The 22,212-nt window shown below is 43.3% G+C and overlaps 7 non-coding genes across 7 annotated transcripts; all 7 read right to left on the minus strand.

Annotated features, from left to right (window-relative positions):
* Positions 1–795: 795 nt before the first annotated feature.
* TRNAW-CCA (transfer RNA tryptophan (anticodon CCA)) lies at positions 796–868 on the minus strand. The gene has a single exon. It is a non-coding gene; the product is annotated as a tRNA-Trp (tRNA).
* Positions 869–3,614: 2,746 nt separating this feature from the next.
* Positions 3,615–3,687, minus strand: TRNAW-CCA (transfer RNA tryptophan (anticodon CCA)). Its single transcript has one exon. It is a non-coding gene; the product is annotated as a tRNA-Trp (tRNA).
* Positions 3,688–6,432: 2,745 nt separating this feature from the next.
* On the minus strand, positions 6,433–6,505 carry TRNAW-CCA (transfer RNA tryptophan (anticodon CCA)). Its single transcript has one exon. It is a non-coding gene; the product is annotated as a tRNA-Trp (tRNA).
* A 2,746-nt stretch (positions 6,506–9,251) lies between these two features.
* Positions 9,252–9,324, minus strand: TRNAW-CCA (transfer RNA tryptophan (anticodon CCA)). The gene has a single exon. It is a non-coding gene; the product is annotated as a tRNA-Trp (tRNA).
* Positions 9,325–12,070: 2,746 nt separating this feature from the next.
* On the minus strand, positions 12,071–12,143 carry TRNAW-CCA (transfer RNA tryptophan (anticodon CCA)). The gene has a single exon. It is a non-coding gene; the product is annotated as a tRNA-Trp (tRNA).
* Positions 12,144–14,888: 2,745 nt separating this feature from the next.
* Positions 14,889–14,961, minus strand: TRNAW-CCA (transfer RNA tryptophan (anticodon CCA)). The gene has a single exon. It is a non-coding gene; the product is annotated as a tRNA-Trp (tRNA).
* A 2,745-nt stretch (positions 14,962–17,706) lies between these two features.
* On the minus strand, positions 17,707–17,779 carry TRNAW-CCA (transfer RNA tryptophan (anticodon CCA)). Its single transcript has one exon. It is a non-coding gene; the product is annotated as a tRNA-Trp (tRNA).
* Positions 17,780–22,212: the final 4,433 nt, after the last annotated feature.

The following is a 22,212-nucleotide window of genomic DNA, read 5'->3' on the forward strand; positions in this document are numbered from 1 at the left end:
ACTGTGTTTGGGGTCTCCTTTTTTGCAGGCTGAAGGTTCGTAGTTCCTGTTGTTTTTTGTGTCTGTCCCCAGTGGCTAAGTTTTGTTCAGTGGGTTGTGTAGGCTTCCTGGTGGAGGGGACTAGGGCCTGTGTTCTGGTGGATGAGGCTGGATCTTGTCTTTCTGGTGGGCAGGTCCACGTCTGGTGATGTGTTTTGGGGTGTCTGTAGACTTATTATGATTTTGGGCAGCCTCTCTGCTAATGGGTGGGGTTGTGTTCCTGTCTTGCTAGTTGTTTGGCATAGGATGTCCAGCCCTGTGGCTTGCTGGTCGTTGAGTGAAGCTGGGTGCTGGCGTTGAGATGGAGATCTCTCGGAGATTTTTGCTGTTTGATATTATGTGCAGCTGGGAGGCCTCTTGTGGACCAGTGTCCTGAAGTTGGTTCTCCCACCTCAGAGGCACAGCACTGACTCCTGGCTGCAGCCCCAAGAGCCTTTCGTCCACAGGGCTTCTTAATTTGGGATGATTCGTTGTCTCGGGGTCTACATTCTTGTGGGCAGCATAGAGTTAACTTCTTCTGTCTGGTGGGGGTTACAGTATCAGCAAAACATCTAAAAGGATATGGCTCATCATATTATCTCTAGCCCTTGAACTAAAGGTCCTTGACTTTGTTTAATGGGAAAACTATTATTATTTCGTCTTTTGTTTTGTTTTAATATTTATTTATTTATTTGGCTGCGCAGGGTCTTAGTTGTGGCATGCAGGACCTTCATTGCAGCATGCGGGATCTTTTTAGTTGTGGCATGTGGGATCTAATTCCCTGACCAGGGATCGAACCCGGGCCCCCTGCATTGGGAGCATGGAGTCTTAACCACTGGACCACCAGGGAAGTCCTAGTATTTTGTCTTGTTTGACTGTTTTACTTTGTTTCTGCATTTTCTCACTTCTTGGATTAGATTTATCCTTTGGAACTAGGGGAAGGCCTAGGAGGCTAAAGTTTTTCCACAAATAAGAGGCAGGTGGAGGACCTGGGGGGGGGGGGGTGGTCTGTCCCAGGAAGGCACCATAGCATCTTGCTCGGTTACAGAAGGTTCTGGAAATTAAAAATGTAAAAGCAGAAAAAAATTTTAAAAGTTGTAAAACAGTTAGAAGATGAAGTCTATGAAATCTCCTGGAAAGTAGAACAGAAACTCAAGGAGATGAAGAATTGGTCCAGAAGATACAACACACAAGTAAAAGATGCTAACAAAAGAGAGAAAAATGAAAAACAAACAACAAAAAAAAACCAAAACAAGAAAGTTTCTAGACCTGAAGGTGTGAGTCTCCATATTAAAAAGATTCACAAGTGCCCAGAAGCAAGAATGAAAGACCTGCAGAGGGCTGAGCATGTGAAAAGTCAGAGCACCAGGGACAGAGAGAAGACTCCCAACCTTCACACACAAGGAGTCTGGGGTAAAAATGACGCCGGACTCCCAACAGTAAACATGTTACTCCAAGACTATGGAGCCATGTTCCAAGTTTGGGGGAATACTGTTTACAACCTGGATTTCAATACCAGCCAGATCATTGCTGAAGAATAAACAATGCTGTACATTAGATTTAGGCTTAGACACAGTCTGAGAGAACTTGTTTTTTAAAGATCATGATAGGGACTTCCCTGGTGGTCCAGTGGGTAAGACTCCATGCTCCCATGCAGGGAGGAACTAGATCTCGCATGCTGCAACTAAGACCTGGGGCAGCCAAAATAAATAAATAAAAATAAATCTTAAAAAAAATAAAGATCACGATAAAACACACATAACATAAAAGTGATCACTAGGTATATGGTTCAGGAGTGTTAAGTATATTCACATTGTTGTACAACCCATCTCCAGAAATTTTTCATCTTACAAAACTGAAACTTGATCCCCATTTTCCCTCCCTCCAGGCCCTGGCAGCCACTCTTTTACTTTCTGTCTCTATGATTTTGACTACTCTAGATACCTTACATAAGTGGAATCATACAATATTTGCCCTTTTGTCAATGGCTCATTTCACTAGCATAATGCCTCAAGGTTCATCCATGTTGTAGCATGTGTCAGGATTTCCTTCCTTTTTAAGGCTGAATAATATTCCATTTTATGTAATATATACCACATTCTGTTTATCTATTCATCTGTTGATGAATACTTGGGTTCCTTCCACCTCCTGGGTATTGTCAATAACACTGTGATGAACATGTGGGTGTACGAATATCTGAGTCCCTGCATTCAATTCTTTTGGATATATACCTAGAAGTGGCATTGCTGGATCACATGATAACTCTATTGCTAATATTTTGAGGGAGAGATAAATTCTTTTAATCTCTGCTGAAAGGAGACAGCAGACCCTGCTATTCCCTGCAAGCCCAGAAACTACATAGAGGTTTTTGTAGTGTTTGGAACCCAAAGCCTGACCCAGAGGTCTCTGAGACTGTCCTCAGTTCTTTTCATTCTTTTTTCTTTATTCTGCTCTGCATTGGTTATTTCCACTATTTTATCTTCCAGGTCACTTATCCGTTCTTCTGCCTCAGTTATTCTGCTATTGATCCCATCTAGAGTACTTTTAATTTCATTTATTGTGTTGTTCATAATTGCTTGTTTCATCTTTAGTTCTTCTAGGTCCTTGTTAACTGATTCTTGCATTTTGTCCATTCTATTGTCCATTCTATCTCCAAGATTTCGGATCAACCCTACTATCATTATTCTGAATTCTTTTTCAGGTAGACTGCCTATTTCCTCTTCATTTGTTAGGTCTGGTGGGTTTTTATCTTGCTCCTTCATCTGCGGTGTGTTTTTCTGTCTTTTCATTTTGCTTATCTTACTGTGTTTGGGGTCTCCTTTTTTGCAGGCTGAAGGTTCGTAGTTCCTGTTGTTTTTTGTGTCTGTCCCCAGTGGCTAAGTTTTGTTCAGTGGGTTGTGTAGGCTTCCTGGTGGAGGGGACTAGGGCCTGTGTTCTGGTGGATGAGGCTGGATCTTGTCTTTCTGGTGGGCAGGTCCACGTCTGGTGATGTGTTTTGGGGTGTCTGTAGACTTATTATGATTTTGGGCAGCCTCTCTGCTAATGGGTGGGGTTGTGTTCCTGTCTTGCTAGTTGTTTGGCATAGGATGTCCAGCCCTGTGGCTTGCTGGTCGTTGAGTGAAGCTGGGTGCTGGCGTTGAGATGGAGATCTCTCGGAGATTTTTGCTGTTTGATATTATGTGCAGCTGGGAGGCCTCTTGTGGACCAGTGTCCTGAAGTTGGTTCTCCCACCTCAGAGGCACAGCACTGACTCCTGGCTGCAGCCCCAAGAGCCTTTCGTCCACAGGGCTTCTTAATTTGGGATGATTCGTTGTCTCGGGGTCTACATTCTTGTGGGCAGCATAGAGTTAACTTCTTCTGTCTGGTGGGGGTTACAGTATCAGCAAAACATCTAAAAGGATATGGCTCATCATATTATCTCTAGCCCTTGAACTAAAGGTCCTTGACTTTGTTTAATGGGAAAACTATTATTATTTCGTCTTTTGTTTTGTTTTAATATTTATTTATTTATTTGGCTGCGCAGGGTCTTAGTTGTGGCATGCAGGACCTTCATTGCAGCATGCGGGATCTTTTTAGTTGTGGCATGTGGGATCTAATTCCCTGACCAGGGATCGAACCCGGGCCCCCTGCATTGGGAGCATGGAGTCTTAACCACTGGACCACCAGGGAAGTCCTAGTATTTTGTCTTGTTTGACTGTTTTACTTTGTTTCTGCATTTTCTCACTTCTTGGATTAGATTTATCCTTTGGAACTAGGGGAAGGCCTAGGAGGCTAAAGTTTTTCCACAAATAAGAGGCAGGTGGAGGACCTGGGGGGGGGGGTGGTCTGTCCCAGGAAGGCACCATAGCATCTTGCTCGGTTACAGAAGGTTCTGGAAATTAAAAATGTAAAAGCAGAAAAAAATTTTAAAAGTTGTAAAACAGTTAGAAGATGAAGTCTATGAAATCTCCTGGAAAGTAGAACAGAAACTCAAGGAGATGAAGAATTGGTCCAGAAGATACAACACACAAGTAAAAGATGCTAACAAAAGAGAGAAAAATGAAAAACAAACAACAAAAAAAAAACCAAAACAAGAAAGTTTCTAGACCTGAAGGTGTGAGTCTCCATATTAAAAAGATTCACAAGTGCCCAGAAGCAAGAATGAAAGACCTGCAGAGGGCTGAGCATGTGAAAAGTCAGAGCACCAGGGACAGAGAGAAGACTCCCAACCTTCACACACAAGGAGTCTGGGGTAAAAATGACGCCGGACTCCCAACAGTAAACATGTTACTCCAAGACTATGGAGCCATGTTCCAAGTTTGGGGGAATACTGTTTACAACCTGGATTTCAATACCAGCCAGATCATTGCTGAAGAATAAACAATGCTGTACATTAGATTTAGGCTTAGACACAGTCTGAGAGAACTTGTTTTTTAAAGATCATGATAGGGACTTCCCTGGTGGTCCAGTGGGTAAGACTCCATGCTCCCATGCAGGGAGGAACTAGATCTCGCATGCTGCAACTAAGACCTGGGGCAGCCAAAATAAATAAATAAAAATAAATCTTAAAAAAAATAAAGATCACGATAAAACACACATAACATAAAAGTGATCACTAGGTATATGGTTCAGGAGTGTTAAGTATATTCACATTGTTGTACAACCCATCTCCAGAAATTTTTCATCTTACAAAACTGAAACTTGATCCCCATTTTCCCTCCCTCCAGGCCCTGGCAGCCACTCTTTTACTTTCTGTCTCTATGATTTTGACTACTCTAGATACCTTACATAAGTGGAATCATACAATATTTGCCCTTTTGTCAATGGCTTATTTCACTAGCATAATGCCTCAAGGTTCATCCATGTTGTAGCATGTGTCAGGATTTCCTTCCTTTTTAAGGCTGAATAATATTCCATTTTATGTAATATATACCACATTCTGTTTATCTATTCATCTGTTGATGAATACTTGGGTTCCTTCCACCTCCTGGGTATTGTCAATAACACTGTGATGAACATGTGGGTGTACGAATATCTGAGTCCCTGCATTCAATTCTTTTGGATATATACCTAGAAGTGGCATTGCTGGATCACATGATAACTCTATTGTTAATATTTTGAGGGAGAGATAAATTCTTTTAATCTCTGCTGAAAGGAGACAGCAGACCCTGCTATTCCCTGCAAGCCCAGAAACTACATAGAGGTTTTTGTAGTGTTTGGAACCCAAAGCCTGACCCAGAGGTCTCTGAGACTGTCCTCAGTTCTTTTCATTCTTTTTTCTTTATTCTGCTCTGCATTGGTTATTTCCACTATTTTATCTTCCAGGTCACTTATCCGTTCTTCTGCCTCAGTTATTCTGCTATTGATCCCATCTAGAGTACTTTTAATTTCATTTATTGTGTTGTTCATAATTGCTTGTTTCATCTTTAGTTCTTCTAGGTCCTTGTTAACTGATTCTTGCATTTTGTCCATTCTATTGTCCATTCTATCTCCAAGATTTCGGATCAACCCTACTATCATTATTCTGAATTCTTTTTCAGGTAGACTGCCTATTTCCTCTTCATTTGTTAGGTCTGGTGGGTTTTTATCTTGCTCCTTCATCTGCGGTGTGTTTTTCTGTCTTTTCATTTTGCTTATCTTACTGTGTTTGGGGTCTCCTTTTTTGCAGGCTGAAGGTTCGTAGTTCCTGTTGTTTTTTGTGTCTGTCCCCAGTGGCTAAGTTTTGTTCAGTGGGTTGTGTAGGCTTCCTGGTGGAGGGGACTAGGGCCTGTGTTCTGGTGGATGAGGCTGGATCTTGTCTTTCTGGTGGGCAGGTCCACGTCTGGTGATGTGTTTTGGGGTGTCTGTAGACTTATTATGATTTTGGGCAGCCTCTCTGCTAATGGGTGGGGTTGTGTTCCTGTCTTGCTAGTTGTTTGGCATAGGATGTCCAGCCCTGTGGCTTGCTGGTCGTTGAGTGAAGCTGGGTGCTGGCGTTGAGATGGAGATCTCTCGGAGATTTTTGCTGTTTGATATTATGTGCAGCTGGGAGGCCTCTTGTGGACCAGTGTCCTGAAGTTGGTTCTCCCACCTCAGAGGCACAGCACTGACTCCTGGCTGCAGCCCCAAGAGCCTTTCGTCCACAGGGCTTCTTAATTTGGGATGATTCGTTGTCTCGGGGTCTACATTCTTGTGGGCAGCATAGAGTTAACTTCTTCTGTCTGGTGGGGGTTACAGTATCAGCAAAACATCTAAAAGGATATGGCTCATCATATTATCTCTAGCCCTTGAACTAAAGGTCCTTGACTTTGTTTAATGGGAAAACTATTATTATTTCGTCTTTTGTTTTGTTTTAATATTTATTTATTTATTTGGCTGCGCAGGGTCTTAGTTGTGGCATGCAGGACCTTCATTGCAGCATGCGGGATCTTTTTAGTTGTGGCATGTGGGATCTAATTCCCTGACCAGGGATCGAACCCGGGCCCCCTGCATTGGGAGCATGGAGTCTTAACCACTGGACCACCAGGGAAGTCCTAGTATTTTGTCTTGTTTGACTGTTTTACTTTGTTTCTGCATTTTCTCACTTCTTGGATTAGATTTATCCTTTGGAACTAGGGGAAGGCCTAGGAGGCTAAAGTTTTTCCACAAATAAGAGGCAGGTGGAGGACCTGGGGGGGGGGGGTGGTCTGTCCCAGGAAGGCACCATAGCATCTTGCTCGGTTACAGAAGGTTCTGGAAATTAAAAATGTAAAAGCAGAAAAAAATTTTAAAAGTTGTAAAACAGTTAGAAGATGAAGTCTATGAAATCTCCTGGAAAGTAGAACAGAAACTCAAGGAGATGAAGAATTGGTCCAGAAGATACAACACACAAGTAAAAGATGCTAACAAAAGAGAGAAAAATGAAAAACAAACAACAAAAAAAAAACCAAAACAAGAAAGTTTCTAGACCTGAAGGTGTGAGTCTCCATATTAAAAAGATTCACAAGTGCCCAGAAGCAAGAATGAAAGACCTGCAGAGGGCTGAGCATGTGAAAAGTCAGAGCACCAGGGACAGAGAGAAGACTCCCAACCTTCACACACAAGGAGTCTGGGGTAAAAATGACGCCGGACTCCCAACAGTAAACATGTTACTCCAAGACTATGGAGCCATGTTCCAAGTTTGGGGGAATACTGTTTACAACCTGGATTTCAATACCAGCCAGATCATTGCTGAAGAATAAACAATGCTGTACATTAGATTTAGGCTTAGACACAGTCTGAGAGAACTTGTTTTTTAAAGATCATGATAGGGACTTCCCTGGTGGTCCAGTGGGTAAGACTCCATGCTCCCATGCAGGGAGGAACTAGATCTCGCATGCTGCAACTAAGACCTGGGGCAGCCAAAATAAATAAATAAAAATAAATCTTAAAAAAAATAAAGATCACGATAAAACACACATAACATAAAAGTGATCACTAGGTATATGGTTCAGGAGTGTTAAGTATATTCACATTGTTGTACAACCCATCTCCAGAAATTTTTCATCTTACAAAACTGAAACTTGATCCCCATTTTCCCTCCCTCCAGGCCCTGGCAGCCACTCTTTTACTTTCTGTCTCTATGATTTTGACTACTCTAGATACCTTACATAAGTGGAATCATACAATATTTGCCCTTTTGTCAATGGCTTATTTCACTAGCATAATGCCTCAAGGTTCATCCATGTTGTAGCATGTGTCAGGATTTCCTTCCTTTTTAAGGCTGAATAATATTCCATTTTATGTAATATATACCACATTCTGTTTATCTATTCATCTGTTGATGAATACTTGGGTTCCTTCCACCTCCTGGGTATTGTCAATAACACTGTGATGAACATGTGGGTGTACGAATATCTGAGTCCCTGCATTCAATTCTTTTGGATATATACCTAGAAGTGGCATTGCCGGATCACATGATAACTCTATTGTTAATATTTTGAGGGAGAGATAAATTCTTTTAATCTCTGCTGAAAGGAGACAGCAGACCCTGCTATTCCCTGCAAGCCCAGAAACTACATAGAGGTTTTTGTAGTGTTTGGAACCCAAAGCCTGACCCAGAGGTCTCTGAGACTGTCCTCAGTTCTTTTCATTCTTTTTTCTTTATTCTGCTCTGCATTGGTTATTTCCACTATTTTATCTTCCAGGTCACTTATCCGTTCTTCTGCCTCAGTTATTCTGCTATTGATCCCATCTAGAGTACTTTTAATTTCATTTATTGTGTTGTTCATAATTGCTTGTTTCATCTTTAGTTCTTCTAGGTCCTTGTTAACTGATTCTTGCATTTTGTCCATTCTATTGTCCATTCTATCTCCAAGATTTCGGATCAACCCTACTATCATTATTCTGAATTCTTTTTCAGGTAGACTGCCTATTTCCTCTTCATTTGTTAGGTCTGGTGGGTTTTTATCTTGCTCCTTCATCTGCGGTGTGTTTTTCTGTCTTTTCATTTTGCTTATCTTACTGTGTTTGGGGTCTCCTTTTTTGCAGGCTGAAGGTTCGTAGTTCCTGTTGTTTTTTGTGTCTGTCCCCAGTGGCTAAGTTTTGTTCAGTGGGTTGTGTAGGCTTCCTGGTGGAGGGGACTAGGGCCTGTATTCTGGTGGATGAGGCTGGATCTTGTCTTTCTGGTGGGCAGGTCCACGTCTGGTGATGTGTTTTGGGGTGTCTGTAGACTTATTATGATTTTGGGCAGCCTCTCTGCTAATGGGTGGGGTTGTGTTCCTGTCTTGCTAGTTGTTTGGCATAGGATGTCCAGCCCTGTGGCTTGCTGGTCGTTGAGTGAAGCTGGGTGCTGGCGTTGAGATGGAGATCTCTCGGAGATTTTTGCTGTTTGATATTATGTGCAGCTGGGAGGCCTCTTGTGGACCAGTGTCCTGAAGTTGGTTCTCCCACCTCAGAGGCACAGCACTGACTCCTGGCTGCAGCCCCAAGAGCCTTTCGTCCACAGGGCTTCTTAATTTGGGATGATTCGTTGTCTCGGGGTCTACATTCTTGTGGGCAGCATAGAGTTAACTTCTTCTGTCTGGTGGGGGTTACAGTATCAGCAAAACATCTAAAAGGATATGGCTCATCATATTATCTCTAGCCCTTGAACTAAAGGTCCTTGACTTTGTTTAATGGGAAAACTATTATTATTTCGTCTTTTGTTTTGTTTTAATATTTATTTATTTATTTGGCTGCGCAGGGTCTTAGTTGTGGCATGCAGGACCTTCATTGCAGCATGCGGGATCTTTTTAGTTGTGGCATGTGGGATCTAATTCCCTGACCAGGGATCGAACCCGGGCCCCCTGCATTGGGAGCATGGAGTCTTAACCACTGGACCACCAGGGAAGTCCTAGTATTTTGTCTTGTTTGACTGTTTTACTTTGTTTCTGCATTTTCTCACTTCTTGGATTAGATTTATCCTTTGGAACTAGGGGAAGGCCTAGGAGGCTAAAGTTTTTCCACAAATAAGAGGCAGGTGGAGGACCTGGGGGGGGGGTGGTCTGTCCCAGGAAGGCACCATAGCATCTTGCTCGGTTACAGAAGGTTCTGGAAATTAAAAATGTAAAAGCAGAAAAAAATTTTAAAAGTTGTAAAACAGTTAGAAGATGAAGTCTATGAAATCTCCTGGAAAGTAGAACAGAAACTCAAGGAGATGAAGAATTGGTCCAGAAGATACAACACACAAGTAAAAGATGCTAACAAAAGAGAGAAAAATGAAAAACAAACAACAAAAAAAAAACCAAAACAAGAAAGTTTCTAGACCTGAAGGTGTGAGTCTCCATATTAAAAAGATTCACAAGTGCCCAGAAGCAAGAATGAAAGACCTGCAGAGGGCTGAGCATGTGAAAAGTCAGAGCACCAGGGACAGAGAGAAGACTCCCAACCTTCACACACAAGGAGTCTGGGGTAAAAATGACGCCGGACTCCCAACAGTAAACATGTTACTCCAAGACTATGGAGCCATGTTCCAAGTTTGGGGGAATACTGTTTACAACCTGGATTTCAATACCAGCCAGATCATTGCTGAAGAATAAACAATGCTGTACATTAGATTTAGGCTTAGACACAGTCTGAGAGAACTTGTTTTTTAAAGATCATGATAGGGACTTCCCTGGTGGTCCAGTGGGTAAGACTCCATGCTCCCATGCAGGGAGGAACTAGATCTCGCATGCTGCAACTAAGACCTGGGGCAGCCAAAATAAATAAATAAAAATAAATCTTAAAAAAAAAATAAAGATCACGATAAAACACACATAACATAAAAGTGATCACTAGGTATATGGTTCAGGAGTGTTAAGTATATTCACATTGTTGTACAACCCATCTCCAGAAATTTTTCATCTTACAAAACTGAAACTTGATCCCCATTTTCCCTCCCTCCAGGCCCTGGCAGCCACTCTTTTACTTTCTGTCTCTATGATTTTGACTACTCTAGATACCTTACATAAGTGGAATCATACAATATTTGCCCTTTTGTCAATGGCTTATTTCACTAGCATAATGCCTCAAGGTTCATCCATGTTGTAGCATGTGTCAGGATTTCCTTCCTTTTTAAGGCTGAATAATATTCCATTTTATGTAATATATACCACATTCTGTTTATCTATTCATCTGTTGATGAATACTTGGGTTCCTTCCACCTCCTGGGTATTGTCAATAACACTGTGATGAACATGTGGGTGTACGAATATCTGAGTCCCTGCATTCAATTCTTTTGGATATATACCTAGAAGTGGCATTGCTGGATCACATGATAACTCTATTGCTAATATTTTGAGGGAGAGATAAATTCTTTTAATCTCTGCTGAAAGGAGACAGCAGACCCTGCTATTCCCTGCAAGCCCAGAAACTACATAGAGGTTTTTGTGGTGTTTGGAACCCAAAGCCTGACCCAGAGGTCTCTGAGACTGTCCTCAGTTCTTTTCATTCTTTTTTCTTTATTCTGCTCTGCATTGGTTATTTCCACTATTTTATCTTCCAGGTCACTTATCCGTTCTTCTGCCTCAGTTATTCTGCTATTGATCCCATCTAGAGTACTTTTAATTTCATTTATTGTGTTGTTCATAATTGCTTGTTTCATCTTTAGTTCTTCTAGGTCCTTGTTAACTGATTCTTGCATTTTGTCCATTCTATTGTCCATTCTATCTCCAAGATTTCGGATCAACCCTACTATCATTATTCTGAATTCTTTTTCAGGTAGACTGCCTATTTCCTCTTCATTTGTTAGGTCTGGTGGGTTTTTATCTTGCTCCTTCATCTGCGGTGTGTTTTTCTGTCTTTTCATTTTGCTTATCTTACTGTGTTTGGGGTCTCCTTTTTTGCAGGCTGAAGGTTCGTAGTTCCTGTTGTTTTTTGTGTCTGTCCCCAGTGGCTAAGTTTTGTTCAGTGGGTTGTGTAGGCTTCCTGGTGGAGGGGACTAGGGCCTGTGTTCTGGTGGATGAGGCTGGATCTTGTCTTTCTGGTGGGCAGGTCCACGTCTGGTGATGTGTTTTGGGGTGTCTGTAGACTTATTATGATTTTGGGCAGCCTCTCTGCTAATGGGTGGGGTTGTGTTCCTGTCTTGCTAGTTGTTTGGCATAGGATGTCCAGCCCTGTGGCTTGCTGGTCGTTGAGTGAAGCTGGGTGCTGGCGTTGAGATGGAGATCTCTCGGAGATTTTTGCTGTTTGATATTATGTGCAGCTGGGAGGCCTCTTGTGGACCAGTGTCCTGAAGTTGGTTCTCCCACCTCAGAGGCACAGCACTGACTCCTGGCTGCAGCCCCAAGAGCCTTTCGTCCACAGGGCTTCTTAATTTGGGATGATTCGTTGTCTCGGGGTCTACATTCTTGTGGGCAGCATAGAGTTAACTTCTTCTGTCTGGTGGGGGTTACAGTATCAGCAAAACATCTAAAAGGATATGGCTCATCATATTATCTCTAGCCCTTGAACTAAAGGTCCTTGACTTTGTTTAATGGGAAAACTATTATTATTTCGTCTTTTGTTTTGTTTTAATATTTATTTATTTATTTGGCTGCGCAGGGTCTTAGTTGTGGCATGCAGGACCTTCATTGCAGCATGCGGGATCTTTTTAGTTGTGGCATGTGGGATCTAATTCCCTGACCAGGGATCGAACCCGGGCCCCCTGCATTGGGAGCATGGAGTCTTAACCACTGGACCACCAGGGAAGTCCTAGTATTTTGTCTTGTTTGACTGTTTTACTTTGTTTCTGCATTTTCTCACTTCTTGGATTAGATTTATCCTTTGGAACTAGGGGAAGGCCTAGGAGGCTAAAGTTTTTCCACAAATAAGAGGCAGGTGGAGGACCTGGGGGGGGGGGTGGTCTGTCCCAGGAAGGCACCATAGCATCTTGCTCGGTTACAGAAGGTTCTGGAAATTAAAAATGTAAAAGCAGAAAAAAATTTTAAAAGTTGTAAAACAGTTAGAAGATGAAGTCTATGAAATCTCCTGGAAAGTAGAACAGAAACTCAAGGAGATGAAGAATTGGTCCAGAAGATACAACACACAAGTAAAAGATGCTAACAAAAGAGAGAAAAATGAAAAACAAACAACAAAAAAAAAACCAAAACAAGAAAGTTTCTAGACCTGAAGGTGTGAGTCTCCATATTAAAAAGATTCACAAGTGCCCAGAAGCAAGAATGAAAGACCTGCAGAGGGCTGAGCATGTGAAAAGTCAGAGCACCAGGGACAGAGAGAAGACTCCCAACCTTCACACACAAGGAGTCTGGGGTAAAAATGACGCCGGACTCCCAACAGTAAACATGTTACTCCAAGACTATGGAGCCATGTTCCAAGTTTGGGGGAATACTGTTTACAACCTGGATTTCAATACCAGCCAGATCATTGCTGAAGAATAAACAATGCTGTACATTAGATTTAGGCTTAGACACAGTCTGAGAGAACTTGTTTTTTAAAGATCATGATAGGGACTTCCCTGGTGGTCCAGTGGGTAAGACTCCATGCTCCCATGCAGGGAGGAACTAGATCTCGCATGCTGCAACTAAGACCTGGGGCAGCCAAAATAAATAAATAAAAATAAATCTTAAAAAAAATAAAGATCATGATAAAACACACATAACATAAAAGTGATCACTAGGTATATGGTTCAGGAGTGTTAAGTATATTCACATTGTTGTACAACCCATCTCCAGAAATTTTTCATCTTACAAAACTGAAACTTGATCCCCATTTTCCCTCCCTCCAGGCCCTGGCAGCCACTCTTTTACTTTCTGTCTCTATGATTTTGACTACTCTAGATACCTTACATAAGTGGAATCATACAATATTTGCCCTTTTGTCAATGGCTTATTTCACTAGCATAATGCCTCAAGGTTCATCCATGTTGTAGCATGTGTCAGGATTTCCTTCCTTTTTAAGGCTGAATAATATTCCATTTTATGTAATATATACCACATTCTGTTTATCTATTCATCTGTTGATGAATACTTGGGTTCCTTCCACCTCCTGGGTATTGTCAATAACACTGTGATGAACATGTGGGTGTACGAATATCTGAGTCCCTGCATTCAATTCTTTTGGATATATACCTAGAAGTGGCATTGCTGGATCACATGATAACTCTATTGTTAATATTTTGAGGGAGAGATAAATTCTTTTAATCTCTGCTGAAAGGAGACAGCAGACCCTGCTATTCCCTGCAAGCCCAGAAACTACATAGAGGTTTTTGTAGTGTTTGGAACCCAAAGCCTGACCCAGAGGTCTCTGAGACTGTCCTCAGTTCTTTTCATTCTTTTTTCTTTATTCTGCTCTGCATTGGTTATTTCCACTATTTTATCTTCCAGGTCAGTTATCCGTTCTTCTGCCTCAGTTATTCTGCTATTGATCCCATCTAGAGTACTTTTAATTTCATTTATTGTGTTGTTCATAATTGCTTGTTTCATCTTTAGTTCTTCTAGGTCCTTGTTAACTGATTCTTGCATTTTGTCCATTCTATTGTCCATTCTATCTCCAAGATTTCGGATCAACCCTACTATCATTATTCTGAATTCTTTTTCAGGTAGACTGCCTATTTCCTCTTCATTTGTTAGGTCTGGTGGGTTTTTATCTTGCTCCTTCATCTGCGGTGTGTTTTTCTGTCTTTTCATTTTGCTTATCTTACTGTGTTTGGGGTCTCCTTTTTTGCAGGCTGAAGGTTCGTAGTTCCTGTTGTTTTTTGTGTCTGTCCCCAGTGGCTAAGTTTTGTTCAGTGGGTTGTGTAGGCTTCCTGGTGGAGGGGACTAGGGCCTGTGTTCTGGTGGATGAGGCTGGATCTTGTCTTTCTGGTGGGCAGGTCCACGTCTGGTGATGTGTTTTGGGGTGTCTGTAGACTTATTATGATTTTGGGCAGCCTCTCTGCTAATGGGTGGGGTTGTGTTCCTGTCTTGCTAGTTGTTTGGCATAGGATGTCCAGCCCTGTGGCTTGCTGGTCGTTGAGTGAAGCTGGGTGCTGGCGTTGAGATGGAGATCTCTCGGAGATTTTTGCTGTTTGATATTATGTGCAGCTGGGAGGCCTCTTGTGGACCAGTGTCCTGAAGTTGGTTCTCCCACCTCAGAGGCACAGCACTGACTCCTGGCTGCAGCCCCAAGAGCCTTTCGTCCACAGGGCTTCTTAATTTGGGATGATTCGTTGTCTCGGGGTCTACATTCTTGTGGGCAGCATAGAGTTAACTTCTTCTGTCTGGTGGGGGTTACAGTATCAGCAAAACATCTAAAAGGATATGGCTCATCATATTATCTCTAGCCCTTGAACTAAAGGTCCTTGACTTTGTTTAATGGGAAAACTATTATTATTTCGTCTTTTGTTTTGTTTTAATATTTATTTATTTATTTGGCTGCGCAGGGTCTTAGTTGTGGCATGCAGGACCTTCATTGCAGCATGCGGGATCTTTTTAGTTGTGGCATGTGGGATCTAATTCCCTGACCAGGGATCGAACCCGGGCCCCCTGCATTGGGAGCATGGAGTCTTAACCACTGGACCACCAGGGAAGTCCTAGTATTTTGTCTTGTTTGACTGTTTTACTTTGTTTCTGCATTTTCTCACTTCTTGGATTAGATTTATCCTTTGGAACTAGGGGAAGGCCTAGGAGGCTAAAGTTTTTCCACAAATAAGAGGCAGGTGGAGGACCTGGGGGGGGGGTGGTGGTCTGTCCCAGGAAGGCACCATAGCATCTTGCTCGGTTACAGAAGGTTCTGGAAATTAAAAATGTAAAAGCAGAAAAAAATTTTAAAAGTTGTAAAACAGTTAGAAGATGAAGTCTATGAAATCTCCTGGAAAGTAGAACAGAAACTCAAGGAGATGAAGAATTGGTCCAGAAGATACAACACACAAGTAAAAGATGCTAACAAAAGAGAGAAAAATGAAAAACAAACAACAAAAAAAAAACCAAAACAAGAAAGTTTCTAGACCTGAAGGTGTGAGTCTCCATATTAAAAAGATTCACAAGTGCCCAGAAGCAAGAATGAAAGACCTGCAGAGGGCTGAGCATGTGAAAAGTCAGAGCACCAGGGACAGAGAGAAGACTCCCAACCTTCACACACAAGGAGTCTGGGGTAAAAATGACGCCGGACTCCCAACAGTAAACATGTTACTCCAAGACTATGGAGCCATGTTCCAAGTTTGGGGGAATACTGTTTACAACCTGGATTTCAATACCAGCCAGATCATTGCTGAAGAATAAACAATGCTGTACATTAGATTTAGGCTTAGACACAGTCTGAGAGAACTTGTTTTTTAAAGATCATGATAGGGACTTCCCTGGTGGTCCAGTGGGTAAGACTCCATGCTCCCATGCAGGGAGGAACTAGATCTCGCATGCTGCAACTAAGACCTGGGGCAGCCAAAATAAATAAATAAAAATAAATCTTAAAAAAAATAAAGATCATGATAAAACACACATAACATAAAAGTGATCACTAGGTATATGGTTCAGGAGTGTTAAGTATATTCACATTGTTGTACAACCCATCTCCAGAAATTTTTCATCTTACAAAACTGAAACTTGATCCCCATTTTCCCTCCCTCCAGGCCCTGGCAGCCACTCTTTTACTTTCTGTCTCTATGATTTTGACTACTCTAGATACCTTACATAAGTGGAATCATACAATATTTGCCCTTTTGTCAATGGCTTATTTCACTAGCATAATGCCTCAAGGTTCATCCATGTTGTAGCATGTGTCAGGATTTCCTTCCTTTTTAAGGCTGAATAATATTCCATTTTATGTAATATATACCACATTCTGTTTATCTATTCATCTGTTGATGAATACTTGGGTTCCTTCCACCTCCTGGGTATTGTCAATAACACTGTGATGAACATGTGGGTGTACGAATATCTGAGTCCCTGCATTCAGTTCTTTTGGATATATACCTAGAAGTGGCATTGCTGGATCACATGATAACTCTATTGTTAATATTTTGAGGGAGATAAATTCTTTTAATCTCTGCTGAAAGGAGACAGCAGACCCTGCTATTCCCTGCAAGCCCAGAAACTACATAGAGGTTTTTGTAGTGTTTGGAACCCAAAGCCTGACCCAGAGGTCTCTGAGACTGTCCTCAGTTCTTTTCATTCTTTTTTCTTTATTCTGCTCTGCATTGGTTATTTCCACTATTTTATCTTCCAGGTCACTTATCCGTTCTTCTGCCTCAGTTATTCTGCTATTGATCCCATCTAGAGTACTTTTAATTTCATTTATTGTGTTGTTCATAATTGCTTGTTTCATCTTTAGTTCTTCTAGGTCCTTGTTAACTGATTCTTGCATTTTGTCCATTCTATTGTCCATTCTATCTCCAAGATTTCGGATCAACCCTACTATCATTATTCTGAATTCTTTTTCAGGTAGACTGCCTATTTCCTCTTCATTTGTTAGGTCTGGTGGGTTTTTATCTTGCTCCTTCATCTGCGGTGTGTTTTTCTGTCTTTTCATTTTGCTTATCTTACTGTGTTTGGGGTCTCCTTTTTTGCAGGCTGAAGGTTCGTAGTTCCTGTTGTTTTTTGTGTCTGTCCCCAGTGGCTAAGTTTTGTTCAGTGGGTTGTGTAGGCTTCCTGGTGGAGGGGACTAGGGCCTGTGTTCTGGTGGATGAGGCTGGATCTTGTCTTTCTGGTGGGCAGGTCCACGTCTGGTGATGTGTTTTGGGGTGTCTGTAGACTTATTATGATTTTGGGCAGCCTCTCTGCTAATGGGTGGGGTTGTGTTCCTGTCTTGCTAGTTGTTTGGCATAGGATGTCCAGCCCTGTGGCTTGCTGGTCGTTGAGTGAAGCTGGGTGCTGGCGTTGAGATGGAGATCTCTCGGAGATTTTTGCTGTTTGATATTATGTGCAGCTGGGAGGCCTCTTGTGGACCAGTGTCCTGAAGTTGGTTCTCCCACCTCAGAGGCACAGCACTGACTCCTGGCTGCAGCCCCAAGAGCCTTTCGTCCACAGGGCTTCTTAATTTGGGATGATTCGTTGTCTCGGGGTCTACATTCTTGTGGGCAGCATAGAGTTAACTTCTTCTGTCTGGTGGGGGTTACAGTATCAGCAAAACATCTAAAAGGATATGGCTCATCATATTATCTCTAGCCCTTGAACTAAAGGTCCTTGACTTTGTTTAATGGGAAAACTATTATTATTTTGTCTTTTGTTTTGTTTTAATATTTATTTATTTTTTTGGCTGCGCAGGGTCTTAGTTGTGGCATGCAGGACCTTCATTGCAGCATGCGGGATCTTTTTAGTTGTGGCATGTGGGATCTAATTCCCTGACCAGGGATCGAACCCGGGCCCCCTGCATTGGGAGCATGGAGTCTTAACCACTGGACCACCAGGGAAGTCCTAGTATTTTGTCTTGTTTGACTGTTTTACTTTGTTTCTGCATTTTCTCACTTCTTGGATTAGATTTATCCTTTGGAACTAGGGGAAGGCCTAGGAGGCTAAAGTTTTTCCACAAATAAGAGGCAGGTGGAGGACCTGGGGGGGGGGTGGTCTGTCCCAGGAAGGCACCATAGCATCTTGCTCGGTTACAGAAGGTTCTGGAAATTAAAAATGTAAAAGCAGAAAAAAATTTTAAAAGTTGTAAAACAGTTAGAAGATGAAGTCTATGAAATCTCCTGGAAAGTAGAACAGAAACTCAAGGAGATGAAGAATTGGTCCAGAAGATACAACACACAAGTAAAAGATGCTAACAAAAGAGAGAAAAATGAAAAACAAACAACAAAAAAAAACCAAAACAAGAAAGTTTCTAGACCTGAAGGTGTGAGTCTCCATATTAAAAAGATTCACAAGTGCCCAGAAGCAAGAATGAAAGACCTGCAGAGGGCTGAGCATGTGAAAAGTCAGAGCACCAGGGACAGAGAGAAGACTCCCAACCTTCACACACAAGGAGTCTGGGGTAAAAATGACGCCGGACTCCCAACAGTAAACATGTTACTCCAAGACTATGGAGCCATGTTCCAAGTTTGGGGGAATACTGTTTACAACCTGGATTTCAATACCAGCCAGATCATTGCTGAAGAATAAACAATGCTGTACATTAGATTTAGGCTTAGACACAGTCTGAGAGAACTTGTTTTTTAAAGATCATGATAGGGACTTCCCTGGTGGTCCAGTGGGTAAGACTCCATGCTCCCATGCAGGGAGGAACTAGATCTCGCATGCTGCAACTAAGACCTGGGGCAGCCAAAATAAATAAATAAAAATAAATCTTAAAAAAAATAAAGATCATGATAAAACACACATAACATAAAAGTGATCACTAGGTATATGGTTCAGGAGTGTTAAGTATATTCACATTGTTGTACAACCCATCTCCAGAAATTTTTCATCTTACAAAACTGAAACTTGATCCCCATTTTCCCTCCCTCCAGGCCCTGGCAGCCACTCTTTTACTTTCTGTCTCTATGATTTTGACTACTCTAGATACCTTACATAAGTGGAATCATACAATATTTGCCCTTTTGTCAATGGCTTATTTCACTAGCATAATGCCTCAAGGTTCATCCATGTTGTAGCATGTGTCAGGATTTCCTTCCTTTTTAAGGCTGAATAATATTCCATTTTATGTAATATATACCACATTCTGTTTATCTATTCATCTGTTGATGAATACTTGGGTTCCTTCCACCTCCTGGGTATTGTCAATAACACTGTGATGAACATGTGGGTGTACGAATATCTGAGTCCCTGCATTCAGTTCTTTTGGATATATACCTAGAAGTGGCATTGCTGGATCACATGATAACTCTATTGTTAATATTTTGAGGGAGAGATAAATTCTTTTAATCTCTGCTGAAAGGAGACAGCAGACCCTGCTATTCCCTGCAAGCCCAGAAACTACATAGAGGTTTTTGTAGCGTTTGGAACCCAAAGCCTGACCCCTGCTCCCAGAACTGAGCCCACATCCTTCCCTCTGCTCGCCAGCCATGCAGGTGCTGCAGTCCCTGCTGGGAGAGAAGCATCTGATGCAGGGAGCAGGGAGTTTCTGTTCTGTCCAGTCCCAGCTGGGACATGTCGGGGCAAAAAGCTCTTTGGGCTCACACTCACTTCCCCTGGCCCAAGCCCCATGGTTCCACTTTCTGTGTTCCCGCTCTGCTCTGCCCCCAGTTCCCTCCTCGGGACCTCGCTTGTTCCCAGGCCTGAGCAGCTCCTGCCCAGCCCCCCTCAGCTGTCACCCCTACTGATCTGCGCCCCTGCAAGATGTCTTGGGACCCTCCACTACCCACACCCCCAGAGCCAGCATGCCCTAGGCCTTCCCTGAGGTCCTGGGGCTTGAAGGGGACTTGCAGCTAACTTTCCACCACACAGGAGGGAGCAGAGTCAGTCCTTCGGAGATTCACAACCACACATGGCTCCTCCTTGAGGAGATGCGAGTACTGAATATCTTTTTCCAGAAGGGATGTTCCTCCAGTGAACATCTACCAGGGAGGGACATCCCTCCAGGATGGTCTCCACAGCTGTCTCAGGGAGGACTTAGCAGAGAGTCATTCATGTGTATAAACCAAGCTACAGAAAATCTAGCAAACAGGCAAAGAAGACAGATTACCCCTCAAGCCCCCATGGTTCCCAGCTCCGGGAGCGTTACTGGTTTCCCGTGAGTTTTCTGCACACGATGGGCAACTCGATGTGTGTCTGCTGCTCAGGTGGGGTGCCCTCGACACCCAGAGGTACCATCACGTGGCAGACTGTCGTTCGATTTGTGGAAGGGCACACGTCTCATAGCCATCAGGGCCAGTGCCAGAGGAGGAAGTCCACAGGAGCCCAGGGAAGGCTCCAGGCTGTGGGACAGAAGCCTCGTAACCTAGCAACCAGCATGCAGAGGGCTTCCAGCCTCTGCCAGCTCACTCACCCCTGAGCAGAGGCAGCCTCCTCCTCTCTCCCATACCCTGCCCTTGACCTTCCTGACTGCTGGCCTGTTTTCCACCACCTTGGGCCAACGTGCCACACTGGTGGACATTGAAGTGGACAGCAGGACATTGTAACCACCATGTCCAGCACTGCACCATCATTAGTCCCCTTTTCTTCCTGGAAAGGATCATCCCACCCACTTGGATGTTGCCTGAAAACCCCAGGCCACATGACAACACCTGCAAGAGTGGACGATGCCAATGCAGCAGCAAGGGCCCCAGTCCCCAAAAGTCCCCCTGACCATCGGCTGCCCACAGCAGGTCCCGAGCCAGTCACCTTCAGACTCCAAAAACGCGACAGAGACTGTGGAGGAGACTCCAGCCCTTGGTCCTGGCAGGCACCCTCCTCTCAGCTCCTTCCCACGGCAGCTCCCCAGCCTCTCTGTGAGCCTGGGATTCCCTCTCCACACCCCATTCGGCTCTTGAGGGACCTGGGGAGGCCCAGACCAGTGTTTTGGGAGTGGAAAGGGCTCGGGTGACGGCCAGCATAGGCCTGGCTTCCAATTCCATTTCCTCCATTTGCATATTGCATAAGAGCAAAGAAGAGTTTCCCACTCAGACTCTTATTTCCCTAAAATAGAAAGCAGGGTGCTGGGAGAAGGAAATAAGAGCTGAGATCTCTAAGAAATGACACAGGCACAGGAGGCCCTAGGGAAATAATAGTGATAACAGATATCGAGCGCTTGGCATGTGCCCAGATGCCTATGTTACACTATCATTTTCACCAACACCCCACTCTCACCAGTTCCCATTGTACAGAGGAGACTGAGATTCAGAGAGGTTAAGGAACTTGCCCAAGGTCACACAGCTAAGTGATGGAGCTAGGATTCAAGCTCCGCTCTATCTCCAAAGCCCACCTTTTTTTTTTTTTTTTTTTTTTTTTTTTTTTGTGGTACACGGGCCTCTCACTGTTGTGGCCTCTCCTGTTGAGGAGCACAGGCTCCGGACGTGCAGGCTCAGCGGCCATGGCTCACGGGCCCAGCCGCTCCGCGGCATGTGGGATCTTCCCGGACCAGGGCACGAACCCGCGTCCCCTGCATCGGCAGGTGGACTCCCAACCACTGCTCCACTGGGGAAGCCCCCCACACTGTATATTTCTTACTGATGACTCATTTATTTTGCAGGTGGAAGTTTGTACTACAGGAGCTTCTTCTTGAAGGTCAGGGCTGGACCTGATTTCAGCTGGTTCATGGGACAGGCAGTGGTGTCTGTAAACGTCTATGCAAGGAAAGAAAAAGACGGAAAGAAAACGACAAAAAGTACAGGCAACACAGTGGCAAGGAGCACTCTCAGCGACCAGAGCATGGTTTCTAAACACCATTCTCCAATAAAAGGAACCAAGGCTTCTGGGAGAAATGCCTGATTGTAGGGTGAGGGCAGGGAAAAGACAAGATGACCCTGGAGCATCTGATAGCACCAGGCAGTAAGGAGGTGCTCAGAGAAGGGAACAATGGGGATATGGCAAAGGGTCCCAGGGGCCAGACTGGGGGAACTCCCAAAGCTGGAACAATCTGAGAAACAAAATAAATAATGTAGTATTAGATTATAGTCAAAAGTATAAATTAAATATACATGAGTCCATACTGACATAAATAATTGAATAAATAAATGGGGGAGAAGAGACAAATCTTTCTTACGGAAGAATTCCAGATAATTGATTTGGATGCTGCCCCTTCCAGGAAGCGGGGCTGAGTTCCCCCTGAGTTCCTTCCAAAGAGCAGCTTTACTGTGGTGAAACCTGGAAACACCACCTTAACCAAGTGGTCAAGTGTAACATCACAGTGAGAAGTCACGTGGATATGTCACGTGCCCCCCGGAGGGTGTGATGAGAAGGACACCTTACCTTGGTAGTATCCTCCCCC

The sequence above is a fragment of the Delphinus delphis genome, chromosome 1, assembly GCF_949987515.2.
Source record: "Delphinus delphis chromosome 1, mDelDel1.2, whole genome shotgun sequence".
NCBI classification, from domain to species: domain Eukaryota; kingdom Metazoa; phylum Chordata; class Mammalia; order Artiodactyla; family Delphinidae; genus Delphinus; species Delphinus delphis.